The sequence below is a fragment of the Rhipicephalus microplus genome, chromosome 10 (genome assembly GCF_043290135.1).
Source record: "Rhipicephalus microplus isolate Deutch F79 chromosome 10, USDA_Rmic, whole genome shotgun sequence".
NCBI lineage: Eukaryota > Metazoa > Arthropoda > Arachnida > Ixodida > Ixodidae > Rhipicephalus > Rhipicephalus microplus.
Window position 1 is genome coordinate 54,910,080 of NC_134709.1, and position 17,123 is coordinate 54,927,202.

Consider the following 17,123-nt stretch of genomic DNA (forward strand, 5'->3'; position numbering starts at 1 on the left):
ATTCCCTATATAGAAGCACCGCCATCCAGCGGACATTCCAAGGACTAAACGAGAGGTGGCACACGCACACTTTCTTACGGCTTGCGCTTCGAGTCCACTTCCCACCTTTAACCACCTCGAGTTCATGGTATATACTAGTTCACTGCATTCATGGCACTGCGGCCGAACGCTCGCTAAACCTTTCGAAAACCAAGGAGGTTACGCCCAGCGAGTATGACGTAGCAAACTTTTTCAGTCAGATAGTGCTCTATGTACATGCCAATGGTTGCTAATGGGAAATGAGAGGCGGAGAATTCGGCTTTTACTTTCTTACGGCTTGCGCTTCGTATCTACTTCCCATTTTTAACCACCTCGAGTTCATTCATGGTATATACAAGTTCATTGTATTCATGGCACTGTGGCTCAACACTCGCTAAACCTTCCTAAAGCTAAGGAGGTTACACCCAGTGAGTATAACGTAGCAACCCTTTCTTGTCAGATAGTGCTCAATGTACATGCCAATGGCTGCTAATGGTGATCGCAGCCTGCGCGTTAACTAAAAGCCGAATGCTCCTGTCTCTCATTCCCCATTAGCAGCCATTGACATGTACATTAGGCACTATTTTTTTATTGTTCAACAACGCACAGAAGAAGTCTCTCACCGGCACCACCTTGGAGGTCAAAATGTTATACTTGTTACATACTACGGAGGATGAACGGGTGCCGCTATAAGGAGTTTCGCCCCTAAAAAGAGAGTTCATATGGGTGTTAGTGTATTGAGTCCAAGAGTTAATGATCATGCTCGGAGATATTCTCCGAAAAAGAGGAAGCCGGCGTTACCATCCCGTATTTCTCATAGCCAGCGACCGCTGACGAAATGTGCTACGCGAGGATCGGAGGCCGCCGATTTCGTGTTTTGTACCGTCGTTCGCTTTGCTTTAAAACTTGTGCTAAAATATCGCCAGGTGTCTGCGTATACACATGCTCATCTTATGCAAACATCAGGTTCGATCGCCGCAAACAATGTATGCTATGTATTCTTCGTCCGTGTTCGAGGTTCATTCCAGCAAAATGCGTACGTTTATGCTGGAGCTTTGGATAAGTGGCCGGGTCCCGTGTGAAGTGCCGAGTGATGATACAGTCGGTATCAATAAGTTGATTGCCTCATTATCGCTGTCGTGAAACAGCCGCGGTGTGTGCGCTGTTCTGGCGCTTTCAGTGCACTGTGGTGACCGCCTGGCCTCCAAAGTGCTCGAACGTGTCCCCAGTTTGCCCGCGAATTACAAGTCGGAATATCAACCTGCGATGTCCTGCAGCAGTGCTACAGGCACAAGAGCACTTCAAATCTCAGCGGCAACCATGGACGATGTGCATTCATTGTTTCTGTCTCCGGATGACTTTACACAAGAATGCGCGGGGATCAGGCAAGTCGCCGAGAAGCAGAGTGCTTGCTTACCAATCGCTACGGTTGTCATTGAAGGTCAGTTCTGTAAGCTTTGCACTGAAGTGGCTGTGTCTGCCGCGCGCTTCCCGATTGTTTCCCTTATCTTTTTTTCGAATAACCCTGAGCAGCTTCTCAAAAAGCAGGGTAAATCATTATTTTCCAACTTGGCATACATGGCCCTCACGCGATCACAAGCGCGGAAGCTTTCGGAGGAAATTCATATCGTTCAATGCAGTAAAACACCACCTACAAAGCCGGTCAAGCTGCGTGATCTTGGCGGCAAGCTGACCAAGCTTCGGACAGAAAACTCCTCGGGTGAGTCTCTCGAGCCACCTGTCGCTGAAGTGAGTAAGGTCTCTGTCGGCGGAAGATTCAAAGCGGCGCCATTGGGCGAGAAGGGCGCTACTGTTTTTTTCTATTGCGACAAAGACTTGCCTTTAAGGCATAATGTTTTTGTTCAATGTGTGTTGTTAGGCCGGTGTTTTGTATGAAGTGAAGTAGTGTCTTGTGGAATTTGTTTTCATGTATCCAGCGGTTGTAACTTGCTGTGTCGCTGTAGCGAAGGCTGGCTTGAGCGAAGTGATGGTAGCGTCCTGGCTGCAACCCTTTACATGTCCATAAAAGGTGGTATGTATCTGCATGCATCGCAGGAGTGGGACAATATGGACACGTATCACCAACTCGTAAATGTGACCAGTTTCATGATGATAAAACGGACGGTATAAGGGCCACCCCTGCACGAAGCCTCCTAAGTACAACTTCCTCCGCCCTAGTAAGGTGAGGGGGAGAGAGCAGACACACGGTGGAATGAGAGCACGTGTGTCCTGCCAGAGAACATTTTTGCACATATGGAGTAAGTTTAGGTGCTGAGGTGGAAGAGGAATGGCTGGAAGATCTATTTCTGGAGGGCAGTGCGCCTGCTGGTCAGCAGCAATGTTGTGTGGGTTCATAGCATGGCCTTGAATCCAATGTACGTTCACGCAAGTAGCCATATTATCGTTCAGCTTACGAATCGCCTCGCAGATCTGCGTCGCCTTTCGCACTTTCTTGAGTTCCTTGATAGCTCCAAAGGAATCAGTGTATACGTCAATATGCCTAATTGTGGGTAGCTTAGAGGTAGCATCCTGGATGGCTGGAAGTTCCATCACAAGAGGAGTGGCTTCCGTAGATAATTAACGCTGGTGACCACTGACAAAAGTAAGCGTAGTACTCAGGAATGATGTCCTTCCGCCATCTGGTAGAATAGCAGCATCTGTATATAGTTTGCAGGTATTAGCACACGAGGCCTTTATGATGGAGCGTTCGTCGATTGTAGATGACGTGTCGGAGCAGCGTAACTTTGTTGTTTTATTAGATGTGATGGTGGGGAATTCCCTGGGAGGCATAGACTCGGGCTGGTTGTCAATGTGACAGCCACGTTGAAAATGAGTATGCAACGCAGCAACAACTGGCACAAGTTGCCTTTTGATTTCACGAGCTTTGTTCTTTTTGCGAAATCAGCTCTGCAATTGTGTTAAGTGGGGCATGCTCCTGTGAAGTTCGTATCGAAGTAACACTCTCTCGCTCGCCTGCAGCCATAAGTAGGTGTGAGGTGTCGATGGTTGGTCGATAAACGCTCATTCGAGAGCAGCATGAGGACCTCCCGACTAAATCGGTGATGGAAAGCATAAAACTGCAAACAAAGAAAAAGAAAGTTTCTTTTTATGAGAATTCAGGGCTCCTGTATCGTAGCTACACAGATGTGCAAGGTCGCAAATATGAGCAGCTTTTGATACCACAAAAGCTTCAATACCAACTATTAGAACTGGCGCATGTAAACACGCGGGCAGGGCATCTCGGCAAAATAAAAAGAGATCAAGGCTACAATTTCCCTTGAGTTTTATTGGCCGAAATGTGGCAAGGATACCGAAAACTTTGTGCGCTCCTGCGACACTCGTCAGAGAGTGGGAAGGCATCCATAAAGCTTGTGCCAACTATCACAAAACATTTTCGGCGTCCAGTAATAGATAATTTCAAGCCATTGTCAGAGTCGAAGCAAGGTTGTAGATATATCCAGATGGCCCTCTGTGCCACCACAAAATTGCCAGAAGGGATACAACTTAGAGAGCTCAATCCTCCTGATGTTATGAGGATCTGCTTGTTATATTCGCACGTGTTGGTTTCCTTCTTAAATTAAATGCGACAACGGCGATGTCTTCACCAGCTGCCTAACCTCTACTTCTTTGGATAAAATTGGTGTAGCATTGAGATATGGCACAGGCAGGAGCACTAGTGAAAGAAGAGAAGAGTGTTGTTGCTGCTCGTGCTCGCTCTGTTTGACAGCTGGTCGGATTTACCTCTTTGTTTCCCCCTATCAACGTGTCTTCGGCTCACTGCTAAAGGTGCACTAAAAAGTGGTGGAGCCAGCTGGATCCATTTCCCATCCTAGAACTCCGCAACCGAGCTCTACCTTCACCTTCAACGATGTCCACCGACGTTGCACAGCAGACCATTCATACATCTCCACCTGCCCGCTGTCCCGGTGTATCGAGAGAGCGAGACCCAGTCATATTCAGCGGCAACGATGAGCAGGACGTCGAGACTGGATCTTTTCGTACGAGAGAGTAAGCGTCCATAATAGGTAGGGTGAAAACGAAAAACTTGGCCGCGTCCACTTTTACCTCATATGAGTAGCGGAGCTCAAGTCAAACAACCATGAAGCTGCGCTTACAAACTGGGCTATTTTCAAGACCACCTTCGCGGACGTGTTCAGCCGACCAACAGTGCGCAAGCTCCACGCAGAACAAACGGCCTTGCGAGATTGCGTCCAACTGTCTGGAGAGGGTTTCACGTCCTACATCGGGGACGTTGTGGGTCTCTGCCATCACTACAATCCCGACATGTCCGAAAGAGTCAAGGTCAAGCATATTAGGAAGAGCATCGAAGACGAAGCTTTAAAAATACTGGTGGTGAAAGACACGCGAACAGTTTCGGAAGTTATTCAACGCTGCCAAAACTACGATAAGTTGCAAAAACAGTCCATTCTAACATGACGCCCTACTTTCGACATGACCACCACGTCACCATTGAGCGTTGGTGCAATTTCACCAGAACAGACGGTATTGACGCCGCAAATCCGACAATTGATTCGAGAGGAATTGTTGGATTTGCCAGTTGTCTCTTGCGCCCTTCTTTCCCAGCAATACTCACAAGCTGACCTTGTCGCTGCGCCAAACTATCGAAGAGCAAGTCTGCGAGGCACTTCCGCCCACGTACCAGCCACCGCATGTGTTCGCTCACTGACTTACGCTGACGTCGCGCAAAGGCCGGCACATGCACCGTCAAACTTCATCGACTGTGCTCACCAAACCAATGCCTTCTACGCAACACGCGTAGGCAGGTTCACATGTTCCCCTTTCCCGTCATCGTTCAACGCTTCCCAACAATCCTTGGCACACACCGGATAACAGACCCATCTGCTACTACTGTCGTCGGCCTGGCCATGTTGAGCGGTTCTGTCGCCGGCCCGTCCCCCATCCAAGTACCACTGATGAAACCTATGGCTACGCCCACAAATAGCCATCACAGACGCTGCCTCTCCATGCTACTTGAGATAACCCTCCACCGAGCCACCGCGCCTTCAACCAGCACCAATCGCCCTCTCCACGCCAACGTTCGCTTTCACCGATTCTTCGGCGTGCACCACCTGCCCAAATAGACAACTGACCATCGCTGTTCCGGAGGCAAGAACGGCGCCACCGTCGAGCTCTACAAGGCCTCGTCCTCTGCCCACTTACGAAATAACTGTTTTTATTGAAGCTGTTGCTGTTCAAGCATTAATCAATACTGTAGCTGCCGTGTCAGTGTTGAATGAAGCAATGTGTCACAAGTTAAAGAAAGTTACGATTCTGTTTTCTGACCTCTCCCTGCGTGCGCCAACCGCGCATGAAGAAAACCCTTCTATGACGTGCAAGGCTAGGCTACGTATCCAGGACGTTCTGTGCGTGCTCGAATTCATCGTTTTTCCACATTGTTCGCATGACGTGATATTAGACTGGAACTTCCTTTCCACACATCATGCCGTTACTGATTGTGCCCAGGCCGAACTTGAATTATCAACACTCGCCGATGAAGATTCTAAAAAGCCTTTCATTTCTCGTGTTGTCGTCGCCGCAGACACGGGTATCCCACCTATGTCTTCGGTTATTGTGCCGATCTCCGGTGACTATGCAGCTTTTTCGAACGTCATGCTCCCACCGTCTGAAAACTTCACTTCTCGAAAAAACGTTCTTTTACTTTTTGTTTTTCTCATGGTCGAAAACACTTTCGCAGCCATTTACGCCACGAATCTTCTTTCAGTTTCAGCTAGATTGTTCAGTGGCGAATGCATCAGCCATTTTGAGGACATTGTTCGTGTTTGCGCCAGTCAACTGTTCGATCGCACAACGAGCCTTCATATCCCACTCTCGTGGGAGCGGGAGCGTTACTCCCGCTCCCACGTCTACCACATCTTTCCTAGACGCCTCCATTCCAGCGATTGATTCAGATCTTCCTGTTGCCCAACGGACTCAACTTTTGACGCTTCACGACCGCTTCGGACGTCTTTCAACTATAAGCAAACAAATTTGAGCAGAACATCTGCTATTGCTCATTGTATAAACACCGGCAGCCACGCACCATTACGTCAGCGTCCATACCGGGTCTCTCACGCTGAACGCCAAGTTATTGACAATGAAGTGTCTGATATGCTCAATCGTGGCATCACAGAGCCGTCCAACAGTTCGTGAGCCTCTCAAGTGGTACTGGTCAAAAAGAAGGATGAGAGCATCCGATTCTGTGTTGATTACAGGCGCCTTAACAAGATAACGCGCAAAGATGCTTATCCGATCCCCAGAATTGACGACACTCTCGACTGTTTGCAAGAAGCAGAGTTCTTTTCCTCGCTGGATCTTGGATCAGGATACTGGGAAATACCCTGGGATGACTTCGACCGCGCCAAGGCTGCGTTTTAACTCGGAACAACTTGTACAAGTTTGTCGTGATGCCGTTCGGTCTTTGCAACGACCCTGCCACCTTCGAGTGTCTGATGGAAAACATATACCACGAGGCCTCAAATGGCAGACGTGTCTTTGCTATCTGGCCGACAATGTCGTTTTTTTTTCAAAAGATTTTGATTCCCTGCGCCTCGCAAGTGTCCTGGAATGCTTCACACAAGCTGGGCTCCAACTAAATTTGAAAAAGTTGCTTTTTGCCACAAGGAAGCTCACCATCTTATTGCATGTTGCCAGCAAGGATGAAGTTCTACCAGCCACTGCTTAACTTTGTGCCGTCGCCCAGTTTTTTAAGCCATCGACACTAAAAGAACGCCGGTGCTTTACCAGCTTATGTTCATACTTTCGTCAATTCGTCCGTAATTTCGCATCCGTAATGACCCATTTACCACGGCTACTTTGTGACAGTAAAATAATTTCGGCGTAGTGTTCCGCTTGCGATGACGCATTTGCGAAACTACATCATTTGCTGACATCTACACCGATTCTCCGTCACTATGGTCCAGATGAGATGCCCCTACCTAAATTCACTCCGACGATAGTGGAGTCAGGCTTGACGCTATTCTTGCTCAACGCAAATTTGGCTTCGAAGATTACGTACTTTCTTATGCCAGTCGCACTCTTACTAGGGCTGAAGAGAATTATTTGGTCACAGAAAAAGAATGTCTGGCCATCGTTGGGGCAATCACAAAATTTCGACCCTATGTCTATGGCTGTCTATTTGACGTCGGGACTGATAACCATGCCCTCCGGTGGTTGTAATCACTAAAAAACCCATCTGGCCGTCTGGCTAATTGGGCATTGCGTCCTTAAGACTATGATATCGTGTCGTCTGCAGGTCGGGCTACAGACATTCAGATGCCAACGCTCTTTCCCGCTCTCCACTTCCTAATGAACATGGAATTGCGTCTGTTTCCAGTCTCAATGCGGCGGCCCTTTCGTTCACCGACTTGCCCTCCCAGTAGCACCAAGACGCTTGGATAGTCTCTATGATAAAGGTACTGTCTCAACCACCCCAAGGTACCACCAATTGTTCACTAACACGTACAGCTCGACATTTTGCCATACGCGATGGACTCCTGTACCGTCACAACTACCTTTCCGATGATCGCTAGTGGTTGCTTGCGAGTCTTCTCCACTTACGTGCTGCTATTTGCGATTCCTTTAACGCGGATCCTCAATGCGGCCACGCCGGTGTGATAAAAACGTATGCATGCTTCCGGCTGCATTACTATTGGCGTGGAATGTTCCGACTTGTCCGACAGTACGTACGTTTGTGTTCCAAATGTCAACGCCGAAAGAACCCATCGAACACAGCCAATGGACAACTGCAGCCGTTGCCTTGCCCATTCTGACCTTTTGACCACATCTGAATTAACTTCTATGGTCCCCTTCTCTACACTCCAGAGCGGAACCACTGGGTGGTTGTCGCTATCGATCACTTGACATGCTATGCTGAAACTGCTGCGCTGCCAGAGGCAACCTCACGTAAACTTGGCTTGTTTATCCTTCACAATCTTGTCCTTTGCCATGGCGCGCCTCATGAGCTACTCAGCGACAACGAACGTACGTTTCTTCCCGAAACCGCACAAGCCCTTCTTCGTGAAGGCAGCGTTGTGCATCGGACAACCAGCGCGTACCATCCGCAAACCAATGGAATGACCGAACGGTTTAACCGCACACTGGGCGGCATGCTGTCTATGTACGTGTCCGCTGACCACATCAACTGGGACCGCATACTTCTCTTTGGTGTTTACGCCTTAGATAGTGCCTTTCAGTCTCCGACAGGATTCTCTCAGTTCTTTCTCATCTACAAGCGCGAACCTTCCTCATTCATGGATACTTTTCTTTTGTATCGTCCGGATGCTTCAGACTCCCCAACTCTACTTGAAGTCGCCACCTATGCAGAAGATAGCAGGCTGCTCGCACGTTCCTTAACCACACAAGATAGCGTACCAGAAGGGCCGTCACGATGAAAACCTGCCTCGCCAGTCACATTCACCTTGCACGTTGTTATGGCTTCGCGTTCTCTCATCTGCTCCTGGTCTTTCCATCAAGCTACTGCCGAAGTACGGAGGCCCCTACCGAGTCCCATGTCAGTCTTCACAATTTAACTATATTGTTAAGCTAGTTCAACGATCGACGGACCAATGCCATCGCGGTCGCAAGATTGTTGATGTCGATTGATTGAAATCGCACTACGACGCACCAATTCTAGCCGTTCCATAGGTCACCAGGATGGCTCCTTTTCTGGGCGGGAGTTATTTGTAACATTGATATATGGCACAGGTAGGAGCGCCAGTGAAAGAAGAGAATGAAAAGTGTTGTTACTATTTGCGCTCACTCTGCTTGACAGCTGGTCGGCTTTACCTCTGCGTTTCCCCCAACCAACGCGTCTTCGGCTCACTGCTGAAGGTGCACTAACAGCGGAATAAAAGTAGTGCACAGCTCTATTCATCACCCGCAATCTAATGTGGTGCAGCGTATGCATACAATTCTGAAACGGATACTGAGAGCTCTTTGCTACGAGCACAAATGCGAATGGGAAACGTGTAGTCCTCCCGCTATGTTTGTTTTGAGATCAGCTCTCCATGAGAGCACTGGCTTTAGCCCTGCAGAGCTTGTATATGGCCGAAGTTTAAGAACATCGTTGCGAATGCTACGCGAATTCTGGGAAGGATTTGATGAAGACCTTGATAGAGTTGCGTATGTTCTTTACCTCTTTGAGAGCCTTCGAAAAACAAAATATTTTGTAGAGAGCCACATGAAGGTGCACAAGTATTGCTGAAGGACTATTACGACAAAACGGCAAAAAAACGCATCTATACAATGGGAAGTCATGTAAAGCTGCTGTGGCCGTACAAAAGGAACAAGCTTGAAGTCAAGAGTCCGACGGAATTCCGTATGGTCGGGGATAAACATAGTGGAAAATAACAAAAACGCCGACCAAGGTGAAATACACAAAGCTTAAAAAACTTAAAAAGACGTTTTGGCTCCCCACACGGGAGCCTTGTTCACAGTGACCGCAAATGGCGTAGTGCGCTTTTCTCATGCATGTTTAATCACGTGTTGCAGACATCGCGGGTACACAGGGGGGAGTGTCTCAATATTTCTGTTCAACGTATGCGCAGTAGTTTGTATGGCCAGAGTAGCAGCTTTCTTTCCGTGGCAATGATGCAGGCTTTATCCCAGTCGATAGCGTGCCCAGTAGACGTGACATGTCCTGCGAGGACATTAGAAGCTACTTTCTTGTTCTTGACGTCTATAAAATGTTCCCTGAGCCTTCTTTTGTGATTGCCCGTTTCGCCAATGTATCCCTATTCACAGTTTTTGCAAGGAATTTTATACACCATGCCTGGAAAATCAGGTCTGTCCAACTAATCTTTGACATTTATAAGACAGCCTCCGAGCTTTCGTGTCGGAACGTGAGCCACTTGGACGTCGTAGCCGCGCAATACCTGAGCGAGGGTCTCGCTGAAGCCTGGGACGTAAGGCACCAATGCGTGTTTTCTTGTAGCAATGGTGTGTGACTGAGCCGGACGCTGCATTTGTCGCTGCACCGAGTTCATGAAGGAAAGCGGATATCCGCAAGTAGCCAGCTCCCGTCGAACGGACTCAACATCTTCTACTGCGTGTTCTTCCTTAGAACAAATCCTCCAAGCGCGATTTACGAGTGTAGACACAACAGAACGTCTATGGCAAGATGGGTGCACAGAATTGAAGTTTAGAAAACGACCGGTGTGTGTTTCTTTTCTGTACACGCTGAAAGTCAGGCGCCTACCGTCTCGTTTCACGAGGACGTCAAGGAACGGAAGGCAGGCGTTTGATTCTTCTTCCATGGTAATCTGTATTGCATCTTCCTCGGAATTCAGCTGTTCTAAGAATACTGACAGGGCGTCCCGTTGAAAAACACAGAAACAATCATCCACATATCGAAGGAAAGTCTTGGGTGGGGCAGCAAATGAAGTGAGAGCCTGGTTTTCAACAGCCTCAATGGTAAGGTTTGCGACAGTAACGAACACCGAAGATCTCATTGCAGTGCCATGCACCTACTTGTAGTATTTGCTCCTGCATATAAAGTAGGTGTTCTCTAAGCAGAACTTAAGCAACCGTAACAGATCAGGAACATCGATTTGTGTTCTGTCCGACAATGATTGACCTGACTCAAAGGCTGTCTTGCACACGTCGATTGCCAGACCAAGAGGTACACTTGTAAAAAGCGACCGCACATCAAAAGATGCTGGAACTTCATTGTCATCTGGTACCATGTCGCGTACCTTATCAATGAAATTACTGGAATTTCTTAAGTGCGTTTCACTTTTTCCAACCAGTGGCGAGAGGGTCCTGTGTAGGTATGCCGAAATCTTGTTCTGAGGCGACCTTGTAAAATCGACAATCGGGTGGATTGGGACACCTGTCTTGTGAGTCTTAGGCAGTCCATACATAGCTGGCGCTGATCCATGGTTACAAAGAAGAGAGTAATATAAAGACATTTGTGTAGGCGGCACGAAGCGAAAGACGTCTGCTAACGGCTTTTGGACGTCCCTTTGAAGTTTTGCTGTTGGGTCGCTATATAGTGGAAGGTACGTGCTGGCATCCTCGAGAAGGACGTTAATCTTGTTCACGTAGTCATTCGGGTCGAGCAAGACTGTAGCGTTGCCTTTGTCCGCAGGAAGTATTAAATTTCTTTATTATTGCGTTGTGACTTCACCTCCTGAAGATCCGTTGAGGTCCGAGGCTTGGAAAGGCTGTATATGACTTACCTGCACATGGCTGCATATCTTTTACCTACACAGGACCCTCTCGCCTCACGTTGGAAAAAGTGAAACGCACTCAAGGAATTCCAGTAATTTCATTGATAATGTACGCGACACGATACTAGATGACAATGACGTTCTAGCATCTTTTGATGTCCGGTCGCTTTTTTACAAGTGTACCTGTTGGTGTGGCAAATGACGTGTGCAAGACAGCCCTTGAGGCAGACCAATCATTGTCGGACAGAACACCCATCGATGTTCCTGATCTGTTACGGTTGCTTGACTTCTGCTTAGAGAACACCTACTTTATGTTCAGAAGCAAATACTACAAGCAGGTGCATGACACTGCAATGGGATCTTCTGTGTTCATCACTGCCGCAAACCTTACAAAAGAGCCTGTTGAAAACCGGGCTCTCACTTCATTTGCTGCCTCGCCCAAGACTTTCCTTCGATATGTGGATGATTGTTTCTGTGTTTTGCAACAGGATGCCCTGTCAGTATTCTTTGAACAGGTAAATTCAGTGGAAGCAGCGATACAGTTTACCGTGGAAGAAGAATCAAGCGGCTGCCTTCCGTTCCTTGACGTCCTCGTGAAACGAGACGTTAGGTGCCTGACTTTCAGCGTGTATAGAAAAGAAACCCACGCCGGTCATTTTCTAAGCTTCAATTCTGTGTACCCATCTTGCCATAAACGTTCTGTTGTGTCTACACTCGTAAAGCGTGCTTGGAGGATATGTTCTAAAGAAGAAGACGCAGTAGAAGATGTTGAGTCCGTTAAACGGGAGCTGGCTACTTGCGGATACCCGCTTTCCTTCATGAACTCGGTGCAGGGACAACTGCAGCGTCCGGCTCAGTCACACATCATTGCTACAAGAAAACGCGCATCGGTGCCTTACGTCCCAGGCTTCAGCGAGACCCTCGCTCAGGTATTGCACGGCTACGACGTCCAAGTGGCTCATATTCCGACACGAAAGCTCCGAGGCCGTCTTACAAATGTCAAAGATTAGCTGGACAGACATAAATTTCCAGGCGTGGTGTATAAAATTCCTAGCAGAGACTGTAAAAATGAATACATTGACGAAACGGGCAATTACAAAAGAAGGCTTAGGGGACATTTTAATGACGTCAAGAACAAGAAATTAGCTTCTAATGCTCTCGAATAAAGTGTTGCGTCTACTGGGCACGCTATCCACACGGATAAAGCCTGCATCATTGCCACGGAAAGAAAGCTGCTACTCTGGCCATTCAAACTACTGCGCATACGTTGAACAGAAATATTGGGACACTCCCCCTGTGTACGCGCGATGTCTGTAACACGTGATGAAACATGCATAAGAAGAGCGCACTACGCCATTTGCGGTCACTGTGAACAAGGCTCCCGTGTCGGCAGCCGAAATGTCCTTTTAAGTTTAGGTGTTGTGTATTTCACCTTGGTCGGCGTTTTTGTTATTTTGCACTAAGCTTGAAGTCAATTGGGAAGGGCCTGTTCATGTAACATCAAAGCTTGTTGATACCAACAATGAAGTGGAATTAGGAAGATGGCCGAACAGAATATGCCACGGTAATTTGATGAGACCATGCCTTCAACGTCAAGTGGTCGTAAATCTGCTTTTGAATGCTTCTGAGAAATAAGCATCAGGAATTTCCTCCTCAAATGATGTAACCGAAAAGAAATCAGAGGTGGTAATGGATCAATTGAATCTGGAGCCCGGTTAAGTGAATTCCAGAAGGACTTGAGCAGAATTGTTTCCGAGTTAAAATACGTGTCTTCGGACGATGGCGATTGAACACGATATCAAGCTAACTTGCGAGGAGCCAATCTCTTCTCCTGTGCAAAATGTTCTGCTGTGAAAAAGCAGATGATGAAAGAGGAGATCAATAGAATGCTGGAGCTGTGAGTCATAGAACAGGGGAAGAGTAACTATACGTCCCCCCTACTACTGGTTAAAGTTCCGGCGAAAGATCCAAGGCCATGCATCAATTATCAGCGCTTTGACGCCATAACTTGAGACCAGACTTACCCGATACCAAATCTAGAGGAGAGGGTAGAAACTGTGTCAATGTCTAATTACATTTTCATCATAGCCCTCGCGCGAGGGTACTAGAAAATCCCGCTTACGGAGCGTGCTAGCCATTATGCCACATTTGTTTCTTCATTAGGAACGTATCATCCACTTAAGGTAATCTTTGGATAGAAAAATGCGCCCTTTCGTTTTTCAGGCTTATTAAACCACGTCCTATAGACCTTTCCGAGTTCGCTCTGCTCTATCTTGACGGTGTCACCATCTTTTCATACAGCTGGGAAGAGCATGTAGAGCTTTTACGAATTGGGCTGAACATGTTCAAAAAAAGCTGGTCTTACCACGAAACCTAGAAGTCAGCTATAGTGTGCGGCGAGGTGTCTTATTCTGAACTCGTTGTGAGACGTGACCGGCATAGACCTTCAGAAATATAAGGTAGCCGTAATTGTAAACTATCCACGACCATCCACAAAATCTGATAGGGGCCTTATTAGGCCTAGCTGAATACTTTCAGCAATATGTGCAAAACTACTCCACCATTGCTAGCGCTCTAACTGAAGCACTTCGAAAGTCCCAGCCGGTTAAGGTGGCTTGGGACTCAGAAAAAGAGAATGCGTTTTGCAAGCTTAAAGAAGCTTTATAGTATAAAATCCCGTTTTCATGGCACCCGACTTTACAAAGGGCTTTGTCATTCAGTGGGACGCGACTGATCGCGGAATGGAAGCTACATTAAGCCATGAAGACAGTGCTGGTAACGGAAGGCAAGTTTTGTATATTAGCCAGAAACTTAGCGGCAGGGAATCAGCTTACAGTGCCTCTGAAAAGGAATGCACTTGCCTCGTGTGAACCGTTCAAAAGCTAGCCTGTTATGGCTCCGGTTCCAAGTTTGTGGTCGAAACAGACCACTGTACTCTAACCTGGTTGAATAGCATGTCGCTTAAATGTGGCTGGTTTCTCAGGTCGAGCATGATACTCCAACAGCACATTTTAGACGTTCGTTGCAAAAAAGGAAAGCTTTACGCTAAAGCAGACGCATTCAGCCATGTGTTTTATAGGCAGTCCTTTCTCCATCCTTCGGTCTGTGGCTTGCGAGTCGGGGCAAAATTTTGTTTTCACCGCGGCGTTAACTGAGCGCTCCCATCCTGAGTGATCTGAAGGGGCCAACTTTATGTTGTATTCTTCTTCATTGCGTTGTTGAACGTGTAAGTTTCTGAGTTCTTATTTTAGGAGTTTTGTATCTCTCATGTGTCTCTTGATGTCGAAGAAACAAAATTCCGATAGACCGGTAGCCAGGTATATGTTGTACTATATTGTGTTCAGTGTTCTGTCGGATAACCGTAGGGACTTTCTTGGGTCGAGTGGTGTCTCTTGTCGAACTGTTCTTGACAAGTTTCAGAACCATCAATAAGTGCTGAAACCGAAAATTATCAGAAGAGACGAGCGAGGCTACTCGACAATTTTCGCGACAAGCCAGTAGAGCTGGGATCTTTCTTCAAGAAACTGAGAAACTTTCCTTAAGGAACTGAGCCTGGAGCCACATCCTTCGCATGGCATAGAAGTCAAACCTGGATGTACCTGACGAACTAGCGCACCCGCTATCCGAAAAGAGAGAATAAACTATAAAGGAGATATATTGAGAAGAAAGGTTGATGCTTGGAAGGCTTGGAAGGCGAAGCACCAGCCGCAATTTCCGAGCTCGAGCCGCTGCTGCACGCTGATGCTGATGATGCTGATGACCTCTGCGCCGCAGTACTTCCTCTTCTTTATAGTGGCCCCGTGGAGAAAAAACAGAGCCATCCTGGCGATTCAGTCCTGTACAGGCGGCGTTGAACTATGGTACTGCTTGAGCCTCTGGACGTGTACAACCTCGTGGTTGTGACGTCGCAAGTTTGACGGTGGCGTAAAAGGCTCAATGAGGTAATTTACTAGCAAAGTTTGTTCGAGAATACGATATGGCCTATCGTACTCTTGGCAGAAGTTTGGAAGAGAGCCCAGGTGTGCGATGCGGCACTGACAGCCACACAAGAGCACCCGGAAGAAAAACTGGTGTTGTGGTCTGGGCATCATGAATTGCTTTTTGCTTGTTTTGCTCATCGCAGGTAAAGCGATGAGCTCACTGGCGACATTCTTCTGCGTATCTGGCAGTGTCCAAGATCGGTAGGCACTCGGACACATCCGGTCGATAGGGCAGAATGGTGTCAATGGTGTGGGAGGGGTGACGGCCGTATAGGAGGTAAAAAGGGGAAAATGCTGTTGTCGCTTGCGTTGCCGTATTATAGGCGTATGTAATAAATGGGAGAACTAAGTCGCAGTTAGAGTGATCAGGCGTCATATACATAGATAGAATGTCACCGAGAGTACGATTAAAGCACTCGGTAGCCCCATTGGTTTGAGTGTGGTAAGCGGTACATGTGCGATGTACAATAGCACACTCAGCGAGCAATTTTTCAATGACTTCGGACAAGAAGGCGCGGCCACGCTCACTGACGAGTTCTTGGGGGCCTCCATGACGCAATACAAAATGACGCAGTAGGAAACTGGCAACCTCCTGTGCTGTAGCCGTTTGAAGAGTAGCGGTCTCAGCATAGCGCGTTAGGTGGTCGATAGCAACTATTATCCCCATGTTGCCAATCGGAGTCAATGGAAGTGGTCCATAAATATTTATTCCGACCCGTTCGAAGGGTCGGGAAGGGCATGGTAAGGGCTGCAGTTCACCGGTGGAGGCGTGTGGTGGAGATGTTCGGCGCTGACATTCGGCACAAAAGCGGACAATGTTGCGGACGAAGGTATACATACCACTCCAGTAGTAACGATGTCGAAGGCTTTCGTAGGTCTTGAAGACTGCTGCGTGGCCACATTGTGGGTCAGCGTAGAAAGAGGAATAAATCTGTGACCTCAGGGTTCGTGGAACGACGAGCAGCCACTTGTGTCCCTATGGTGCGTAGTTGCGTCGATAGAGAAGCCTGTCACGTATCGAGAAGTGTGGAACTTGGCGCCGGAGTGTTCGTGTCTTTGGGAGTTCCGAAGTGTCGGAGAGATGATTGAGAAGAGACGCAGTCCACGGGTCATTGCGTTGTTAGATAGCAATGGTGTAAAAATCAAGAGATGACACTGTGGGATCGCAAACGAAGTCAGCTGTGGCATTCTGGGACAGGGGGAACGGGAAAGGGCATCGGCGTCAGATGCTTCCGTCCTGACCGATAAACCACGTGTATGTCATAATTATGAATTTTCAACGCCCAGCGAGCGAGGCGGCCAGATGGGTCTTGTAACGTCGAAAGCCAGCACAGCGCGTGGTGGTCGGTCACGACGTCAAAAGAACGACCATATACATATGGGCGAAACTTTTGAAGGGCTCACACGATGGTCAAGCACTCCTTTTCTGTGACGCTGTAGTTGCTCTCAGCCTTGGTAAGTGTTCGACTAGCGAATGCCACGACGTATTCCTGATGCTCTGGTTTACGCTGTGCGAGCACAGCACCCAGGCCTACACCACTGGCGTCGGTGTGGATTTCAGTTGGAGCTTCAGGATCGAAATGGCGTAGAATGGGTGGCGTCGTGAGAAGCCGTCGCAAGGTGGTGAAAGCTTTGTCGCAGGCAAGGGACCACGATAAGAGGTCTTTGCAGTTGCTAAGAAGTTGCGTGAGAGGTGATATAATAGACGCGAAGTTTCTAACGGATCGCCGGAAATACGAACACAAGCTGATGAAACTTCGAAGTTCTTTGATGGTGGCAGGTTTAGGAAACACCGTAACAGTTTGCAATTTCTCGGGATCCGGGAGGATGCCTTCCTTGGAAACAACGTGGCCCAAAATTTCCAGTGGATGCATGACAAATTGACATTTTTTAGGTTAAATTCCAAACCGGCGTTAGTCAAGCAAGTAAGGACGTG